Here is a 16,217-nt window from a genome sequence, read left to right as displayed (position 1 = left end):
ATAAACAGTTTATTGTTGAATTTATTGAAGTTTAAGTTTGTATTAAATATTGTATAGGATATAGTCGCTTGGGTTATATTATTTAAAAATATTTAAAAAAATCTTAGATGGCAAGATGTAAGTACATCATCTATTTTGTGTTTGTTCGCGCATGAGAGTAGTACCTATACACTAAACTGCAATATTATATTCTTATATGTATATATAATATATATATATAATCGTAGTCTGGTAGACATTAATAATTAATCAAAGTTTTAATTCAACTGGTTGAGATATAAATTTTAATCTCATTATTATAATAGTCTTTGTAAAAAAAAATATTCATTTAGTGCATATTATAGTAGTATACACGTCGTTATTTAATTATTACTGCAAAAATAATTGTATTTATTTGATGAAATATTATTAATTAATGTACTAATATATAGTTAAATACGTTTGTATAAGTATGCAAACTATATTTGCAAGTTGCATCCCTACTTTTTTTTAAAAGGAACTAAGGTTTTGATTTTTGAAACATACCTAATTTAAATTGTAACATTATACCTATATAGTACGTAGTAAAATTGTATTATAATAGCTTTATAGAAGGAATGATTTCTATTTTATTACAATAATTTTATTAGTTCAATTAGATGATTTATTAAAGTTGTATAATTTATTTATTATAATAAATAAATAATTGTATAATATGTAATACGTACACACTAGCTCACTATAGGTATACGCTTTTATTAGATATAGAGTTTCAAATATTTAGGTACCTATAATAATATTATGTAAGATAGTTATAAACAAGGTTGCTTTGTGACTAAAACCGTGTAACCATTTATGAATTGAATCGGTTATGATGATAACATGATAAGAACATTTTGGATTATACGGTATGAGAAACTTCCAAGACAAAGGTTTTTGAAGTGATTCGGGTATTCAAAAGTGAACACAATGTATACAAGAGGGATGCAGAACTGATAGGTTGACTGTAAATTTATAAAGTAAGGTATAGTTTCTCTTAAACAAAAGCGTTATAATCACTGAAGATTACACACATAAATGCGACTTTTAAATTGTATCATTTTATTCATTTGATATAATTTACATTATATCTGAGATACTGTGCTCTGAAACGTGAAAAGTTTTCAAAAATGTTGATAACTCTTGAGGAAAAAATATTATTTTTACATTATGTCGTCGAGATTTCTAGCTGTATCTATAACGTATAAATATTTAATTTTAATTTTGTACAATTTTGTTGATTATAATTTTTATACATTTTTAGACACGCAGAATTTCAACAAATATAATTTATATTAATAGATTATTTGCAAATGTTCATTGAAATAATAAAAATATATAAAAATATTATATTTTGTAACTCTTTAAAATACGTAAAAGCTTAGTCCATCGGTTAATGAATGTTTGTAACTATAATTATTTTTTGGCATTCAAATGTTGTTTACCCCAAGTAATCTATCATCCATACCTACTGCAGTGCACTGTCATCCCAAGTTTGAAAGATAATAAAAACGAAAATTAAAACCCATCCATTAGTCTGGGGAGGATTTTTTTACCTCTACTCTTGATGTATAAATCCTATCGACCTGCTGGATCAATTAGTGACTGTTAAACCCAGAAATCAAAACGTTACAGAGGGAATACCATCGTGTAATTCCTCGGTTCATTTTGTTCACTTTAATGGGCCTTTGATAAGCCGCCTCACATTGGTAAATCCCTTTATGTATATAGGTATGTCAGTGCCCCTTTTTAATACATATATTATCGAGTAAAAAAACATTAATTTATAGAGTTGTTATTTTACAATCATTCGACCAACTTATGTAGGTATGCACTTTGTGAAAAACTGTGTTTTGTTTTCTAACTGCAACGTGAATTAGTATTATACTGTGCACTCATTTATTATAAATTATTATAATAGGTATATATACTTGTGTGGTGTACAATCTTTTTAAAATAAAATGTCATACAATAAATTGATCTCATTTGAAAACTGTTAAAACGAACCGAGCTTTGATAAAAATTCGATTTCATTACATCAATATCGTATGTAATGTAATGTATTATATATACATATATGTTTGACACGTGCTCAATGTTATGTCGTTTAGAGAACAAAATTGTATACTTTATACCTATGCACTACAGCGAGAATAAAAAAATATGTTTTTAATTTGAATTCAACGGTTGATACGGTTGATTATAACTTTTACAGAAGGAAGAAGGAAAGGTTTGTTAGTATTTGATATTGTCTGGAAATCGTGGCTGCAGATAATATACTATCATACGATTAATTTAATAGTAATACTTAATTTTATTATAAAAATATAATATCAAATAGTTTTAAAATATTATTTTTACATTATTCAAATTTACTACAAACCAAAATTTAAGATAAAAATAATTTTAAAAAGTTAAAAAAGCTTATGTTTTATGAAGAACGACTGTTAAAAGAATGATCTTGTATGCTTTAATGGCAGTACTTTACATTTTAAATTTTATATTACTATTTCTGAAATAGAATATGTTTCTGAGAATTTTGATGTATGAATAGTTATAACTTATAGGTATACGTATTTAAAGTTTTTATGAGTGGACTGCTTGGCCAACATTTTGCCTAGCATACCCCTGCAGCGCTCCACTCAATACTCTTCTCTGTTTTTCAAACTTATAATACTTATAACTAGAGCCCGGATTCATAGGTTTTTGCATATTTTTTCCTTTTAACTTTTTCATATTTTTGTTAGTAATCTCCACGAATCATACAAGTTAGAATTCACTGCTGAATTTTTATTTTGCATATTTTTGCATATTTGACTGTAAACGCATATTTGTCTATAAATGCATATTTGTTTTTTCAATGAATGCGCAGTCGCGAAATTTTTTTATATTTTTTTCATATACTTAATATAATTTTGAATTTTGTAAATGCATTATTTGTTGCATATACCTATTAATGATTTTTACTGCATATTTTAATGATTTTACTGCATATTTTAATAATTTTTACTGTATATTTTGATACTTTTTATTGCATATAAATCCGAGCTCTACGTTATAACTAAATCAATTATGCTCGTTCGAAAATCTTAAAATAAAAATTTAGGATATGAAATTAAAAAAATATACTGCAGTTATTTAAAAATGCGAAACTCAGCAAATCGATAACGATAAAATTTTTTTTCAAAAATGTATTGTATCATGATTGATTCTTCTTTAATTTTTTTTTATATTTTTAATGATATAGTTATTAAATAAAAAGAATTACATTGTATTATTTACTCACATCATCCTTAGATCAATAGTAATTGATTCAAACTTTCTTCTAAATATTCGCTGTTCTGTTTATTTATACTAAGATTTGTGTGTTTTGTCTGTAAATTATTTATATATATATAATTCTACTGTTCGTGTGTATGTTACTTAACTTCTCCTAAACGGCTGGACCGATTTTAATGATTTTTTTTGTATGCGTTTGGGTGATACCCTGGATGGTTTAGATTCGCGAATCAATTCACCTCCCTAACCTCCGGAGGTGTTCAAACAGACACTTTGAGATTTGCGATGGACATTTTTGTTTGTAGATGATTTCTATTAGTGATAGTTGGTATAAGTGATGGTTGCTATTAGTGTGAAAGAAATTATTATCCCTAAATTTGTTATTACTATTTTTTATTATTTATTATTTCTATGGCATTACAAGTTCTTATTATATTTTGTATCTTTTGTTTTTATTGATATAATAACGCCATTTATATGCAGTTATGCCCCTTAAAAAAGATCGATTGGAAGTTTTTCACCTCAAGCCCGAAAGAAAATGGAAATACGAGCTTCAGAAACAATCGTGCAAAGAGATGTAAGATTGCGAACCGCCGGAGAATGTCAAGCCTGATTCCGTCGGGAACAACTGAGCAACGAGATGCAATATTGGAAACTGATATGAAATATATGAGTGCACATCTACAAAATGATTCATCTGCTGATTTTGCAAAACAATTGCTGGAAATGGGGAACGGTAAACTAGCTATCGACGAATCAACACAATGCATCGCATTCCCAACTAATTTTTGTAAGATAACAGTACCTAGTAAATCTACCACAAAATTGCGGAAATCGTTAGTGGCTCATCGCACGAGCTATATTGGTGTAAATACCTACAATCAATTCACCATTCTAAACGAAATTCCAGGTGACACGAGATAACGTACCAGTCCATCGATACCGTAATAAATCAAGACGAAGTTTTCAATTATCCAACTGAATTCTTAAATTCGTCAGACATGCCACCGACGTTCTAACATTGAAATTTGATGCCTATCATTCTTCTACGAAACATCAATCCACCACGATTATGCAACAGTACGTACTAGCTGGCTTTCAGTGAAAAAGTTGATGAACAACATTATTGAAGCTACAATTTTAAACTGAAAGTTTAAAGGTGTAGATGTACTGTTGCCGCGCATCTCAATATGATACCAACAGATATGCCTTTTGAATTCAAACTCTGCAGTTTCCGGTGCGATGACTCGCCTTTGCAATGACCATCAACAAAGCATAAGAACAATTGCTACAAGTGTATGGACTGAATTTGAAAAATCCATGTTTTTCACATGGAGAGCTGTATGTGGCATACTCACGCGTAGGAAAACCTTTTGATTTATTCGTGTACGCGCCGGAAGGAAGAACAAAAAATATTGTGTATCCAAATACATTTCAATAAGTATCATTCAATTGATAGGTACCTACTTGAATTTTCAGTCTTTTTTCGATAAAACGAATAAAATTGTATAGTAATAAACTAAATTTATTATCAGTGTAAGATTATTACTTAGTAGTTTTAACCATTAATTATCTATATGTAAAAAAAAGTGCTGCTAGCATGATCACTGCAAACGAATTTAATATACAGTTTGAGAAATTTAAGAGGTAGGCTTTTTAATGGGCTACGAAGGGCACGGATTAAGTTGGTATATTTATATTTTTATGTATAATGTTTATAGTTTTGTTAAACATGTGAATCACAATATTCACTATAATAAACTAAATTTCATACATTCAAATCCATCCACCGTTCCCAGAACTTCAATTGTTTATTCATATTATTATTCTGCTTGCTAATTAATGTTTTATTCTGTTTAGTTGTTTTAAAATATTGTGATCTGTGTTTGTGAGTATTGTCGACTTTTACCAAATATGATGACAACATAATAGTTCATTGTAACGCAATCGCAATTATTCTTTCATTTTCTCAATATAAATAGTGTAACTTTTGGTATGATTATTGTTATTATTATTAATGTAATTTGAAAAATTTTTCAATGACAATATTGTGACAATTATAATTATTCATACTTACCTGATAAATTATCGAATGCAATTTTTGATATTGTATATAAAATCTATAACTTATAGTCGCTTTAATTCGTGTACGAGTATATTATTGATTGTTCGATAATATTTTGTTTTAATTTAGACAACAACGCATTCATCATCGGGTTATTGCTGTGAAATTTTTAGAATTATAGTGATAATAATATTATAATAGCTAGTTATTAAGCGTTAAATTAAAAAAAAGTTGTTAATATATTGATTACCTATGCAATTTATTTAATATTATACTACTCGTACTAAAAAAAATCAATTAAAATAACTATTATTTCATTCACGTTTTATCGTTATTTTTCTTCAAAAGATTTTTTTACAATGTATTTATTTTAATTCGTGAAAGTTCCGTTTACCCATAAATCTACCGCAGAGAGCATTCGAACAGAATTAATTTTCACCAACTGCTTGTATAGCCTTTACCAAAATGGTACACATGCATTTATAAATACTCGTAATATCAGAATGCCTCACATTAATATATATTATATATTATTATATAAAGTATAAGTAAATATCTTAATCCTTTTATCCTTTTAGGCAATACGCAATATAGTGGAAGTGCGCAATGCCTTTTAGTTTAGTTTTGGCGTAAAATTGAGAGGGAACGATGTTTATTAAAGGAATCCATTAACAAAGTTTTTAAAATTAATTATTACATTCATGTTAATATTATATCATGTGATTACTATACCGTAGAATATTGTCTCACAGTGTTTGGATTCATTTTTAATTACGACCATAGTAATGACTAATGAGATTTCTATTTAGTCCCTTCAACAATCGAAATACGTTCGAATACTCGTGGGATCTCATCATTATTTTACTTAATCTTACATGTATGATGATGTGTTATAACCTAACCTAACCTAACCTATATTCTATTCACGAAATCTATTGTGTTGACAAAAAATGTTTAAATAAGCTTAATGTAATTTAATTTTTTAGATTTAAAATATTTATTTTATAATGTGATTTTGATGATTTTATTCACGATTGTTTTTCACTGTGTTGTTACTCTTAGGACCCGTTTTACAATCATAGTTTAAACCTCGGTTATGCTTGAACCACTGATTTTACCGGCCGAATTCCATGGTTTTACCGGAGTTCAACTAATTGTAATACGGTCCCTTATAGTTGGTTAATTTGATTTGTTTAAAAGTATCTTTTAGTTTGGAAACCACATTTTTATGTTGGTCAATTATTATTTTATGATACACATAACCTAATACTTATAAATTGATTTATGAATACTATTTTTTAGACATTATTCAATTATTAGTATCTTAATAACTATAATTATTGTAATTTGTATATATTTTATTAAGATGATAAGTTTCTAATGAAGTAATAGGTGTAAATTAATATTAAACTTAATAAATTAAGATTTTTTTCTATTCAAACGGGAATATGGAACGGGTTCCTATATAGTTTATTAATATAATAAACGTATTTAAAATATATTAATTATTTACATTTTTTATGGATTTTGTTTTCATAAATTATAATGAAAAAAATAAACATTGAATTCCTAAGATTGAAACTAAGAGTTATACATTTATATATTTAAATCCGGTTTTATTGGAATTATTTTATCGTTAATTATGTACAGGGTGGATCAACGCGTTTCTTCCATTTGGCCGTGTTACAGCCACTGGGGAAACTGGAGGTATACACGGTGGTCCACCCTAGGTATATTCGAATCGTTTTTATATAATTATTTTAATTGCTGATAAAATGTTGAATAATATGTGTTTTATTTTTACGAAAAATTTGCAGTCAGTCAACGCCCGTCAGTTAGGTTGTCAGTGCAGTGTAAAGCTTCTTTCACACCTACACAGTAATCAAGAGGGAAACGCCGCGACGATGACGACATAATGCAATTTAAGTATAGTTTTTGTCGATCAGCTATTCCGAAATCGTGTCGAACACAGGTAATTTGAAAAGTTCAATAAAATATCATTAAAAAAAAAAAAAAAACGTACACGGTTAACACGACGTGATAATGCGTCTTTATATTATATTGATCTGACGCGGTATCTTGGAGGGAATTTATAGATACACAATAATATTAAAATGATTCAGTACAATATAATAATATACTATTAATATATTATAGGATGTATAATTTTAGTTCTTAGAAATCCCCGCAACATAACGTAAAATATCAATCTTATACCATGGTGGTGACCTTGTGATCCATTTCGTTTGGAACTCGATTTTTGCGATTTTCGACGAACAGACAGTAATCGTACTATATTATAATTTATAAGTAGGTATACGTATTATCAAATTGTTTAATATACACCGTACGTCTAAATCATTATATTTTATGATATGTCATTATAATTTTATTAATTGTTTATTATAATAATATTATGACGATTGTAGTCGATCGTTTGATGCATTGACGGCAAAAACGACAGTAATATTAATGATTAATTATATAATAATATTATATTATTATAATGGGTGACGACGATGAGGAAGGACGCCGTCGCTGCACACTCTGTATAATATAACATCGCGTTATTAACCATTAGGCATATACCTATAGCACACCGCATACCGCTCTCCCTGCATACACACACACACACACACGCTCGCGCGCGCGCAGGTTTTCATGGTGGCGCACATCTGCCTCTCGGGCCGAACAAACACACACGTATGCCTCTGCATCAACTGGCGTATACGCAGTAATAATAATAATAATAATAATAATATGTACGGTCTGTATGAAAGAGAAAAAAAAGTGTACACACGCACCGTCCGCAGCGCGCGTACGTACAGAACACGTCACAGCCGTCGTACGTGGTGGGGAGGACGTGGGGTTCGCCGCCGCCGCCGCTGCCGACGACGACGACGACTACGACGACTACGACGAATTGGTAGGGTGTGCTCTGTGCTGCGGCGTACTATATACGTGTGCGTCGCCGTGCCCGTCGTCGAGCAGCGTCTGTTGTGTCGGCTAGTGCAGCGTGTGTGCGTGTCTGTATCTCTCCGTGGTCCCGCGTGTCGTCGAATCGTCGCTGCTGTTGCTGTTGCTGTTGCTTCTGCTCCGCGTCTACACCATCCGAGTCCGTCGTAATAATATTGTTGGCCGTTCGAATAGAGTTTAATATCTTATCCGGTGGGTGTTTCGCGCCATGCCGTAGTGAACGCGAAGGATATCAAAAAGATTTTTTAAAAAAAAACGCGCTCGCGAAATATAAACGAAGAAACGTTCATTTTGGCGGGGTGTTCGTTGCAGCTGTGCACTCGGGTGGGTTTAATTCTCACCCTTGCACGAACCTCGCGATTCGTTAGCGTCCAAACAAAGCGTCTGTGCTGACCAAACTTCTTCGCCTATCAGCAGTCCATATAACTTCGAAATCCATCTGGTCGCTCGCGTCCGATCCACCGGTGTCAGTAAGTAAGTACTCCCTTTTTTTTTTTTTAAATTTCGAATCGCTCCCAGCTAGTTTTCTGCTTTCTAATCTGTTATCATTACGTCGTCACTACTCTACTTTGTACCAACGAAATCCCTTTTTGTCGGTATTTTACCTATAGCACACGACGAAAAAGGATCGTCCCGGAGACTTGAAGGAGTGCGACGCAATAGCAACCGACGACAGAGGGATCCTTTTACGCGGGTAGTGTGGGGGCATCCAATGGCTGTTTTTATATTCGATATCTGAGTGCGACGACACCGAACTTGGGCTCGTCTCTTTTGTTTTATTTGTGTTATTATGTTTAAACAATCGTTGGTGAGCACCATACAATGCAATGCACGATGTGTGGAGTATAGGGTCCGCGTGACATACAATGCATGATTGCACATACATACCTACATATATATATATATATATATAAAAATACAACAAATTACATGTATAGAGGAAATGATACCTAAATAGTAAACAGTGCTAGTAATTGCATAGGTATACGACGAGAACACCCGGTATTCATTCGAACTTCTCGCCCTTCGAACGGTGTGTTGTTCGTGGTGACGTGCCATATGGGTTAAATTGAAATAGTTACCCACAAAATCCGGAAAAATGAACAAAACCCTGATGGCTTTAAAACCTGTTTGGGCCAATCGGCGATTGGATATTTTTATTTGCTGGTCACGGTTGTTGTTTGTCTAATAATGGTATCATTATACGTAAACGGTGAATATAATAATTTATATATTGTGCAATATCATGTAGGGCTTTACCGCGAACACGAGTACACATCCGGAGCCGTGCGTGACAAGCAAGTGCAGCGGCGCGCGTACTTGTTGCTGTTCTTTAGCGATAATAAAACTTGTTAATCTTATCACGGTCGATCTCTAGTATCCAGATAACTCGTCTCGTTTACGATTTACGAAAGCGCCGGAATGAGCATTTGGTCGATAAGGTTTTGTAAATCGCGTTATTTTTGGTCGTGTTCGGTCTCTTCCTGTGCATAATTCACAACGAACGTCGTCGATAGGTTGATTCAACAACAAAGGAACCGATTGTATTTTTGGTAGAGTATTCCGTCTGTTTCTTTCACTCAAAACAAACCCCCGTCGACTTCATCCGTCCGTCCTTCGTACGTTATTAGTTATTAATATTATTATTATTATTATTATTTGTCGACGGTCGTTATTTTCCAGAGGATTTTAAGTAACCTCTATACCGCCTTCGTTATACTCGTATACGAGACGGGTAATTTAACGGTGCCACTCCCCGTGCACCTCCTATCATTCCGGTCGGGTACTCGAGCTTATAATAATAACAATAATATTATATTATCATAATACATGGCTGCAATCGAGAGTCACATGGACTGTTATCGTAAACAACTGCCACCACCGCTGCTTGTTGCACTGAGGAAAAGTGCATTTTACGCGTTTCGATAAAATGTCGGTATATTACCTACCGTAGTAAACCGTTTTCGCAATTATATTATGATGGTATTATACCTTTAACCTACGTTAAAAAAATTATATTGTATATTGTATATTAAATCATATTATAGGCAGGTTTTTTTATTTTTATTATTCATAGGTATATTATGTATTACTATTGACTATTGTGTGTCGTCGTTAATATTAGGTACCTAGTTGTCGCTGTATGCCTGAGTTACAAGAGAATCTCTCGCCACTGCCACCACTGTTAACCCTTAATCACTGATCTGTTCGAACGAAACAATATGTACAGAGAACGTATTCCGCAGCGCGTATAACATGCTCGCGGGCAATTTAACAATCCCGCGCATTGTATTCCATACATACACACACACACAAACACACTTGCGCGCTCGAACAGCCGCGCTAATTAACTGCATTTTCATACACACACACACACACACACACACACACACACACACACACACACACACACACACACACACACACACACACACACACACACACACACACACACACACACGACACACTCATTGTTTATATGTATAATGTGTTATGTATTACAACTTCGTGATTGTGTGCTCGTATAGGCCGTTGGTTGACGGATGATAGGAAGGATGTGGGCGAGTATAGATCGATTATCCGTCTAACGTTACATTCGTTTACAATCGTAAATGCAGTATAGCGTATTGGGAAACCCACGATTGTCGTTTTCAATCTCTGATAAAGTGATAAGGATAACATATTAAGCACCTATACGGTTCTTGTACGCGTTTTCCTCCGCACCCCCCTCCGACGACAAAGTATAACGACCTGCCCATCGATGGCGGATTGCTCGACCATCCCGGTTTTTGGAATGACGACGATTTATCTCGTTTCATGTATTCCTGCTTTCCTGCTGCAGTTCCCAACGTCGCGCGTCGCTGCCACTGTATAGTTTTCACGTCAGTAATTAATATTTTTCTTGATAATAATATATTATTAACCCGTATAATATACCTATAAATTTAAGTTGTAACGTCACAGAATTTTGTTACTACTTAATATCATTATCATAGTCCCCTAAACATACCTTTCCTCATATTATCAATTATATTAACATTGAGCGTACCTGTTGGGTACTAGAGCCATTATTATTATTATACCTATCGCATGCAACTATTATTATGAACTATGTTATGTAATAAATGATCCCCGACCTCCCCACCTGCAGCAGTGTTCACCGTCGTCACCACAGCGCACCGGTGTCGGTGCCTCTGTCACGTCCGTCGGGGTACTCGCCGCAGTGCAATTATATAAATTATCCATATTACTATTGTAAAAGTCCCGCAATATACCTACCCTGATCTTCCCCGCTACGATATCAATGAGACAACACCGACCAGCGACTGGACATCGGCGGCTCACTATACTGGTCATTTTTTCACTTTTATGTCCAACGTCTTTATGACTAGACGTCCAACTCAAGTTGCACTACAGTTTTTTTTTTTTTTGTTGTCTACGTCACCACGTGATATACCCGTCTACCCGGCCGAATCGACATAATATTGTCTGCGTGTTTTTTCATCCACACCGTTTGCATCGACCAACATGATGGGCTAGGCGACCACCATGGGCCCGATGCCGGGCGGAGCAATGCCACAACCACACCTTCCACGGCTCAAGTCATCATTATTCAGCATCAGTAATATACCACCATATTCCCCCATACCCTTTTTATTTATATTATTATTATATTGTTTTATAATACCGCGCATGGCGCCATGTCCTTCCTATTATTCCAACCTTCCGCAATGTAGGCGGTAACCCTACGGTCGTCAGATTATTTTTATTACGAACATTATATATATATTAAAAGCACCCTAGGTGTCGGCGGACCTCGTGGGCCGACCTACATTTGCACTTATTAATCCTTTATACGCACTTGTCGTGTGCGCCAAATTATTCTTTTCCCTATTAGAAATATTCCCGTAATTGCCATGTGTCAACAAAATTGTTATTTAAAATATTAACGATCAACTACTGTGTTATTGTGTGCGGGAGCCACATATTATTATAATTCTGTATTCCCATAGTATTACCATCATGTTTATTAAAAAATCTCTATTATTATTACCCTAATATTCTGTAGTCTTATTATTTATTAATGTTCTATTTTTTTTTTGTTTATTTCCCCTTTTAATAAATCTTTGGCGTTCATTCGCCAATGCGTGTTCAAAGCCTATGAGTTCCACCGACTTGGCCCCTGGGGTCATCACGCGGTGCGGCTCATAGGTCACGCCCGAAGTGTTCCCCTTCGGTCGTGGGTGGTTTTTGGTAGCCTCGAAAACTACCAGAATCTCACAAAGTGTAGATTGAAAAATAATAACACGGTCAAGGTTTTTTTCATCCTCAGCTATTCACACAATATGCGCAAAGCGATTTCTTTTGATCATTCGTTTTCATTACAGCTGTGGTAGTACGCCAGCCAGACTACGTTTGTAGTTTCCGCTATCGCCTTTGGATGATTATTTGTTTTGTTTTTTGTTCAAGTTTTTTTTTATCATCATTTCGTTTGCTGCCTTTTTCAGTAATTTAGAACAAACAACAACGTATAAAAAAAAAAAAAAAAAAACGATACAAATAACGTTTTGAAAATTTGTTGTGTAACAACAAAACTGCCTCGGTTCTGCATCGGTCTGATCGTGTGGATTTAAATAACTTTGAGTTTGGAACAACCCCATATTTGTGATTTTCTTATGCTCGAAGAGGTTTCCTATACCGGTAAATGTGTATTATAATTTATAATCCATATCTACTGTAATGCGTAGGTTTTAAATATTTGAGAAAACTAATAATATAACGAACTATATAGGCTATGATATGTCTTATATTACAGATAGTCTAAAATGTAAAAATAATTGATGGCTTAATAATAACGTGTAAGTTGATATTTTTTATTGATTTATTTTTAAGGATTAGAATTCATTTTTTAAATTTTCACAAAAAGAAAGTGTTTTGTTATTTTTATTGATTGTTTGTAGATCTTGGTTTAAAAAAAAATTATTTGAAGAGTTAAAAAAAGAGATTTGTTAAATAATCAAATGTATGTCATAAATTTAATCTATATGAAGTGCTCGAAACTTATGAAATCAATCTTCTATTAGGAAAAGTGTGAACGGACGAAATACACTGTAGGTACAACATAATTTATTGTAAAACCATTTCTTTCGTCATATAACAAATATCTATTCTATGAATCTTGTTCTTTCATTATAATAATATACCTATATATATTAAGTTTATGAATTTAAAGAGGATATAATTATATATTTATATACAACTTTAAACAATAACAATTAATATAAAATCGTATAATAACATATAACGTGATCGATTCGATAAGAAAAATTATAAACATATTTATATATAGTAGTTCTCTTAATTTAAAATGATTTCAGATCACGAATTCATATCATATAATTATTACGTACTGAAGTCGGAGATAGTTCTCATGGCGTGTATCATTTTTATCCCAATTTTATGATAAATCTCGCTCACGGTTAGTTTTATTACGATATATTATAATTATAGTAAACATGAATCTGGTAAAAGAAATATATTAATAACACTTCGTCATATGGAAAATTAGGAATAAGTCATCGCATCATATAGCTATCATTCTACCTATTCAATAATATTACTTAATATTATACTCGGTGACTAGACGAAATTAGAAGATTCACTCGACTTCTCATATTGTATACAATATACGTATTTGTGTATACACATTCTTGTATAAATCTTTTTATTTTTTTGTTTTCCGGGTAGGTAAGTACCCATGATACTACGTCATAAATATACATAATTATATACTGTTTAAACAAACTATCGTATATTTATCATAGTTTATGAGAAAAATTACTAGTCGATTTACTTTGAATTAAGATGGATCTCAGTTGCCAAGTTCTATGTGTATAAGTCACTGCATTCATCACTATTCGTTATTCACAAACTTGTAGCCATATACCCGGGTCTCTTCAATTAATTAGTTTATGGGTCACGAGAATTTACCCGTCATCTTATTACTTTCAAGTTAGTACCTATATGATATAGTGTTTGTATGCAACAGTTTGAAACCAAAGTGCTATTTTAAGGTCGGCTAATACACACACACAGTCACACATAAATATTATTTTATACGATGAGCATAATATAGTGACGACCATACGTGCATTACAAGAGAGCTGCTATCGCTATTTTTTTTTTTTTTTGTTGTCGTTTTTAATGATCAATAGATGCGGCCAGTCCGCAGTAATTATAGTTATTCATTACACAGTCCATTATTACACACACACACATAGGTAGGACTGGTATATATTATATGGGTAATATAAATTGCTGTGCGTATTTCGTGGTTATCTTTTCGTTTATTACCGATTACCGTGCGCTGCAAAACCCTGGCTTTTTATAACGCGCGTTTTGTGTATGAATTAAAACGATACATACATATAGCAATAATGTCATGTAGGTACACGATTTTATTTGAAACAGTTCAAAGTTTTAATTTGTTAAATTATATACTTAGATAGGTTGGTGCTGCTCATTTCGGTTTCACGTATAAATTATATAACCACTGTAACAACGAAAACGCATAATATACTTAGGTAAGTGTATAATTGGACGTTTGTCAATGAGACTGTACAGTAGAATAAATTATATTTGCACACAAGTCTTTCGTTATTTTTCACTATCATGAGCTCTTCTTAATAATTCATCTCGAGTGTGATGGGTTTCTCTCATTCGTAAACGCATCGCCGCATTATAATACGATCAAGTCGTCCCTCTCGCGCATCCGCACCACTCGATTCTCCCACAACTGCATAATATTATAGCGCAATCGTGCCGAGTTTCTAACAACAATATTGATAGTGACTGCAGGTTCACGATATTGTCCGGAAACGTTTTCCCGGATTTCGTCGTCTTTACGTCCTTGTTTACGGGGCATAAATATCGTGCATGTACAATCACATACACTCACACACACACATACTCGACCAACCACTGCCTGTTCAGAGAATCCAAAATCGATATGACCGACTGAAAACCGCAAACCGGCGTTAATTAGCGTTATTATTATTTCGCATACCCAACAGTAGTTCGCCTCGACGGTGTGTGCAGTGTGCAGTCCGCCCCTTCCGTGAGCGGAGGTCTACCCCTTTTTACTTCATCCCCTACAGCGCGCGTCACTCGAATTACACACTCTCGTCAGAGTGTGCGAGTTGTATTCCGCTAACAAAGCGTATATCATTATATGTGCATAAAACAATATTGTTTTAAAATCGCTATATTACTGAAGCGCGCACGACTACGTGATGTTATATGGTCGATAACAATATTGTGTTATTATCATAATAAAACAAAATCGTACATAATGGCAGTATTAATTATAATGATCTAGGTATATACTATACATATACATAATATCATAGCGGTTGTATGCATATGCGTTGATTTCGGTCGCATTGTATTAGCAACATAAGTCGAATAATGTTTCAATAACTATGCTTGTTCGAAAATATGTCAATGTACCGTATATAATATATTGTCTAACGCCTCGCGAACAGCGTTATTTTTTCTGGATTATAATATAATATAGGTACTGCAGCCGAGCTTTTACAAGCTTTATTTCGTTGTAAAAATGTTTATTTTTATGTGTAACCTACTATTTAATGGGTTTATTATTTCGAATGGATTCAATGATCAGCGCAAACGAAATCGCAAATAATCTCCGCAGAGACAAAACGCTGCTGCATCGCGATTTTGGGTTGTTTAAGAGTATTAGTAATTGACTGTGGAATTATTCAATTTGATCAGTTTTTCTTGAAAAACCAATACCAATGAATATAATATATACAACTACCTTTACAACAAATTTTCAAAAAATTACAGTTTTTTTGGC

The 16,217-nt window shown here is 32.9% G+C and overlaps 1 protein-coding gene across 7 annotated transcripts in view; it reads left to right on the top strand.

Annotated features, from left to right (window-relative positions):
• Positions 1-16,217, top strand: part of heph (polypyrimidine tract-binding protein 1 heph) — a 200,899-nt gene that overhangs the window by 53,546 nt on the left and 131,136 nt on the right. For 4 of the 7 annotated variants that reach the window (XM_089222004.1, XM_089222010.1, XM_089222008.1 and 1 more), the window contains exon 3: positions 7,180-7,334. The gene's annotated coding sequence lies outside the window, so the exon portion shown is untranslated. Of the gene's footprint in view, positions 1-7,179; positions 7,335-8,309; positions 8,813-16,217 lie in introns of those variants that run through there. The other 3 variants (XM_089222006.1, XM_089222005.1, XM_089222009.1) reach the window with 3 other exon arrangements.

The sequence above is a fragment of the Diuraphis noxia genome, unplaced genomic scaffold (genome assembly GCF_037042655.1).
Source record: "Diuraphis noxia isolate RWA-SAM2 unplaced genomic scaffold, SU_Dnox_SAM2 contig0003, whole genome shotgun sequence".
NCBI lineage: Eukaryota > Metazoa > Arthropoda > Insecta > Hemiptera > Aphididae > Diuraphis > Diuraphis noxia.
This window is presented reverse-complemented; position numbering and strand designations above follow the sequence as displayed.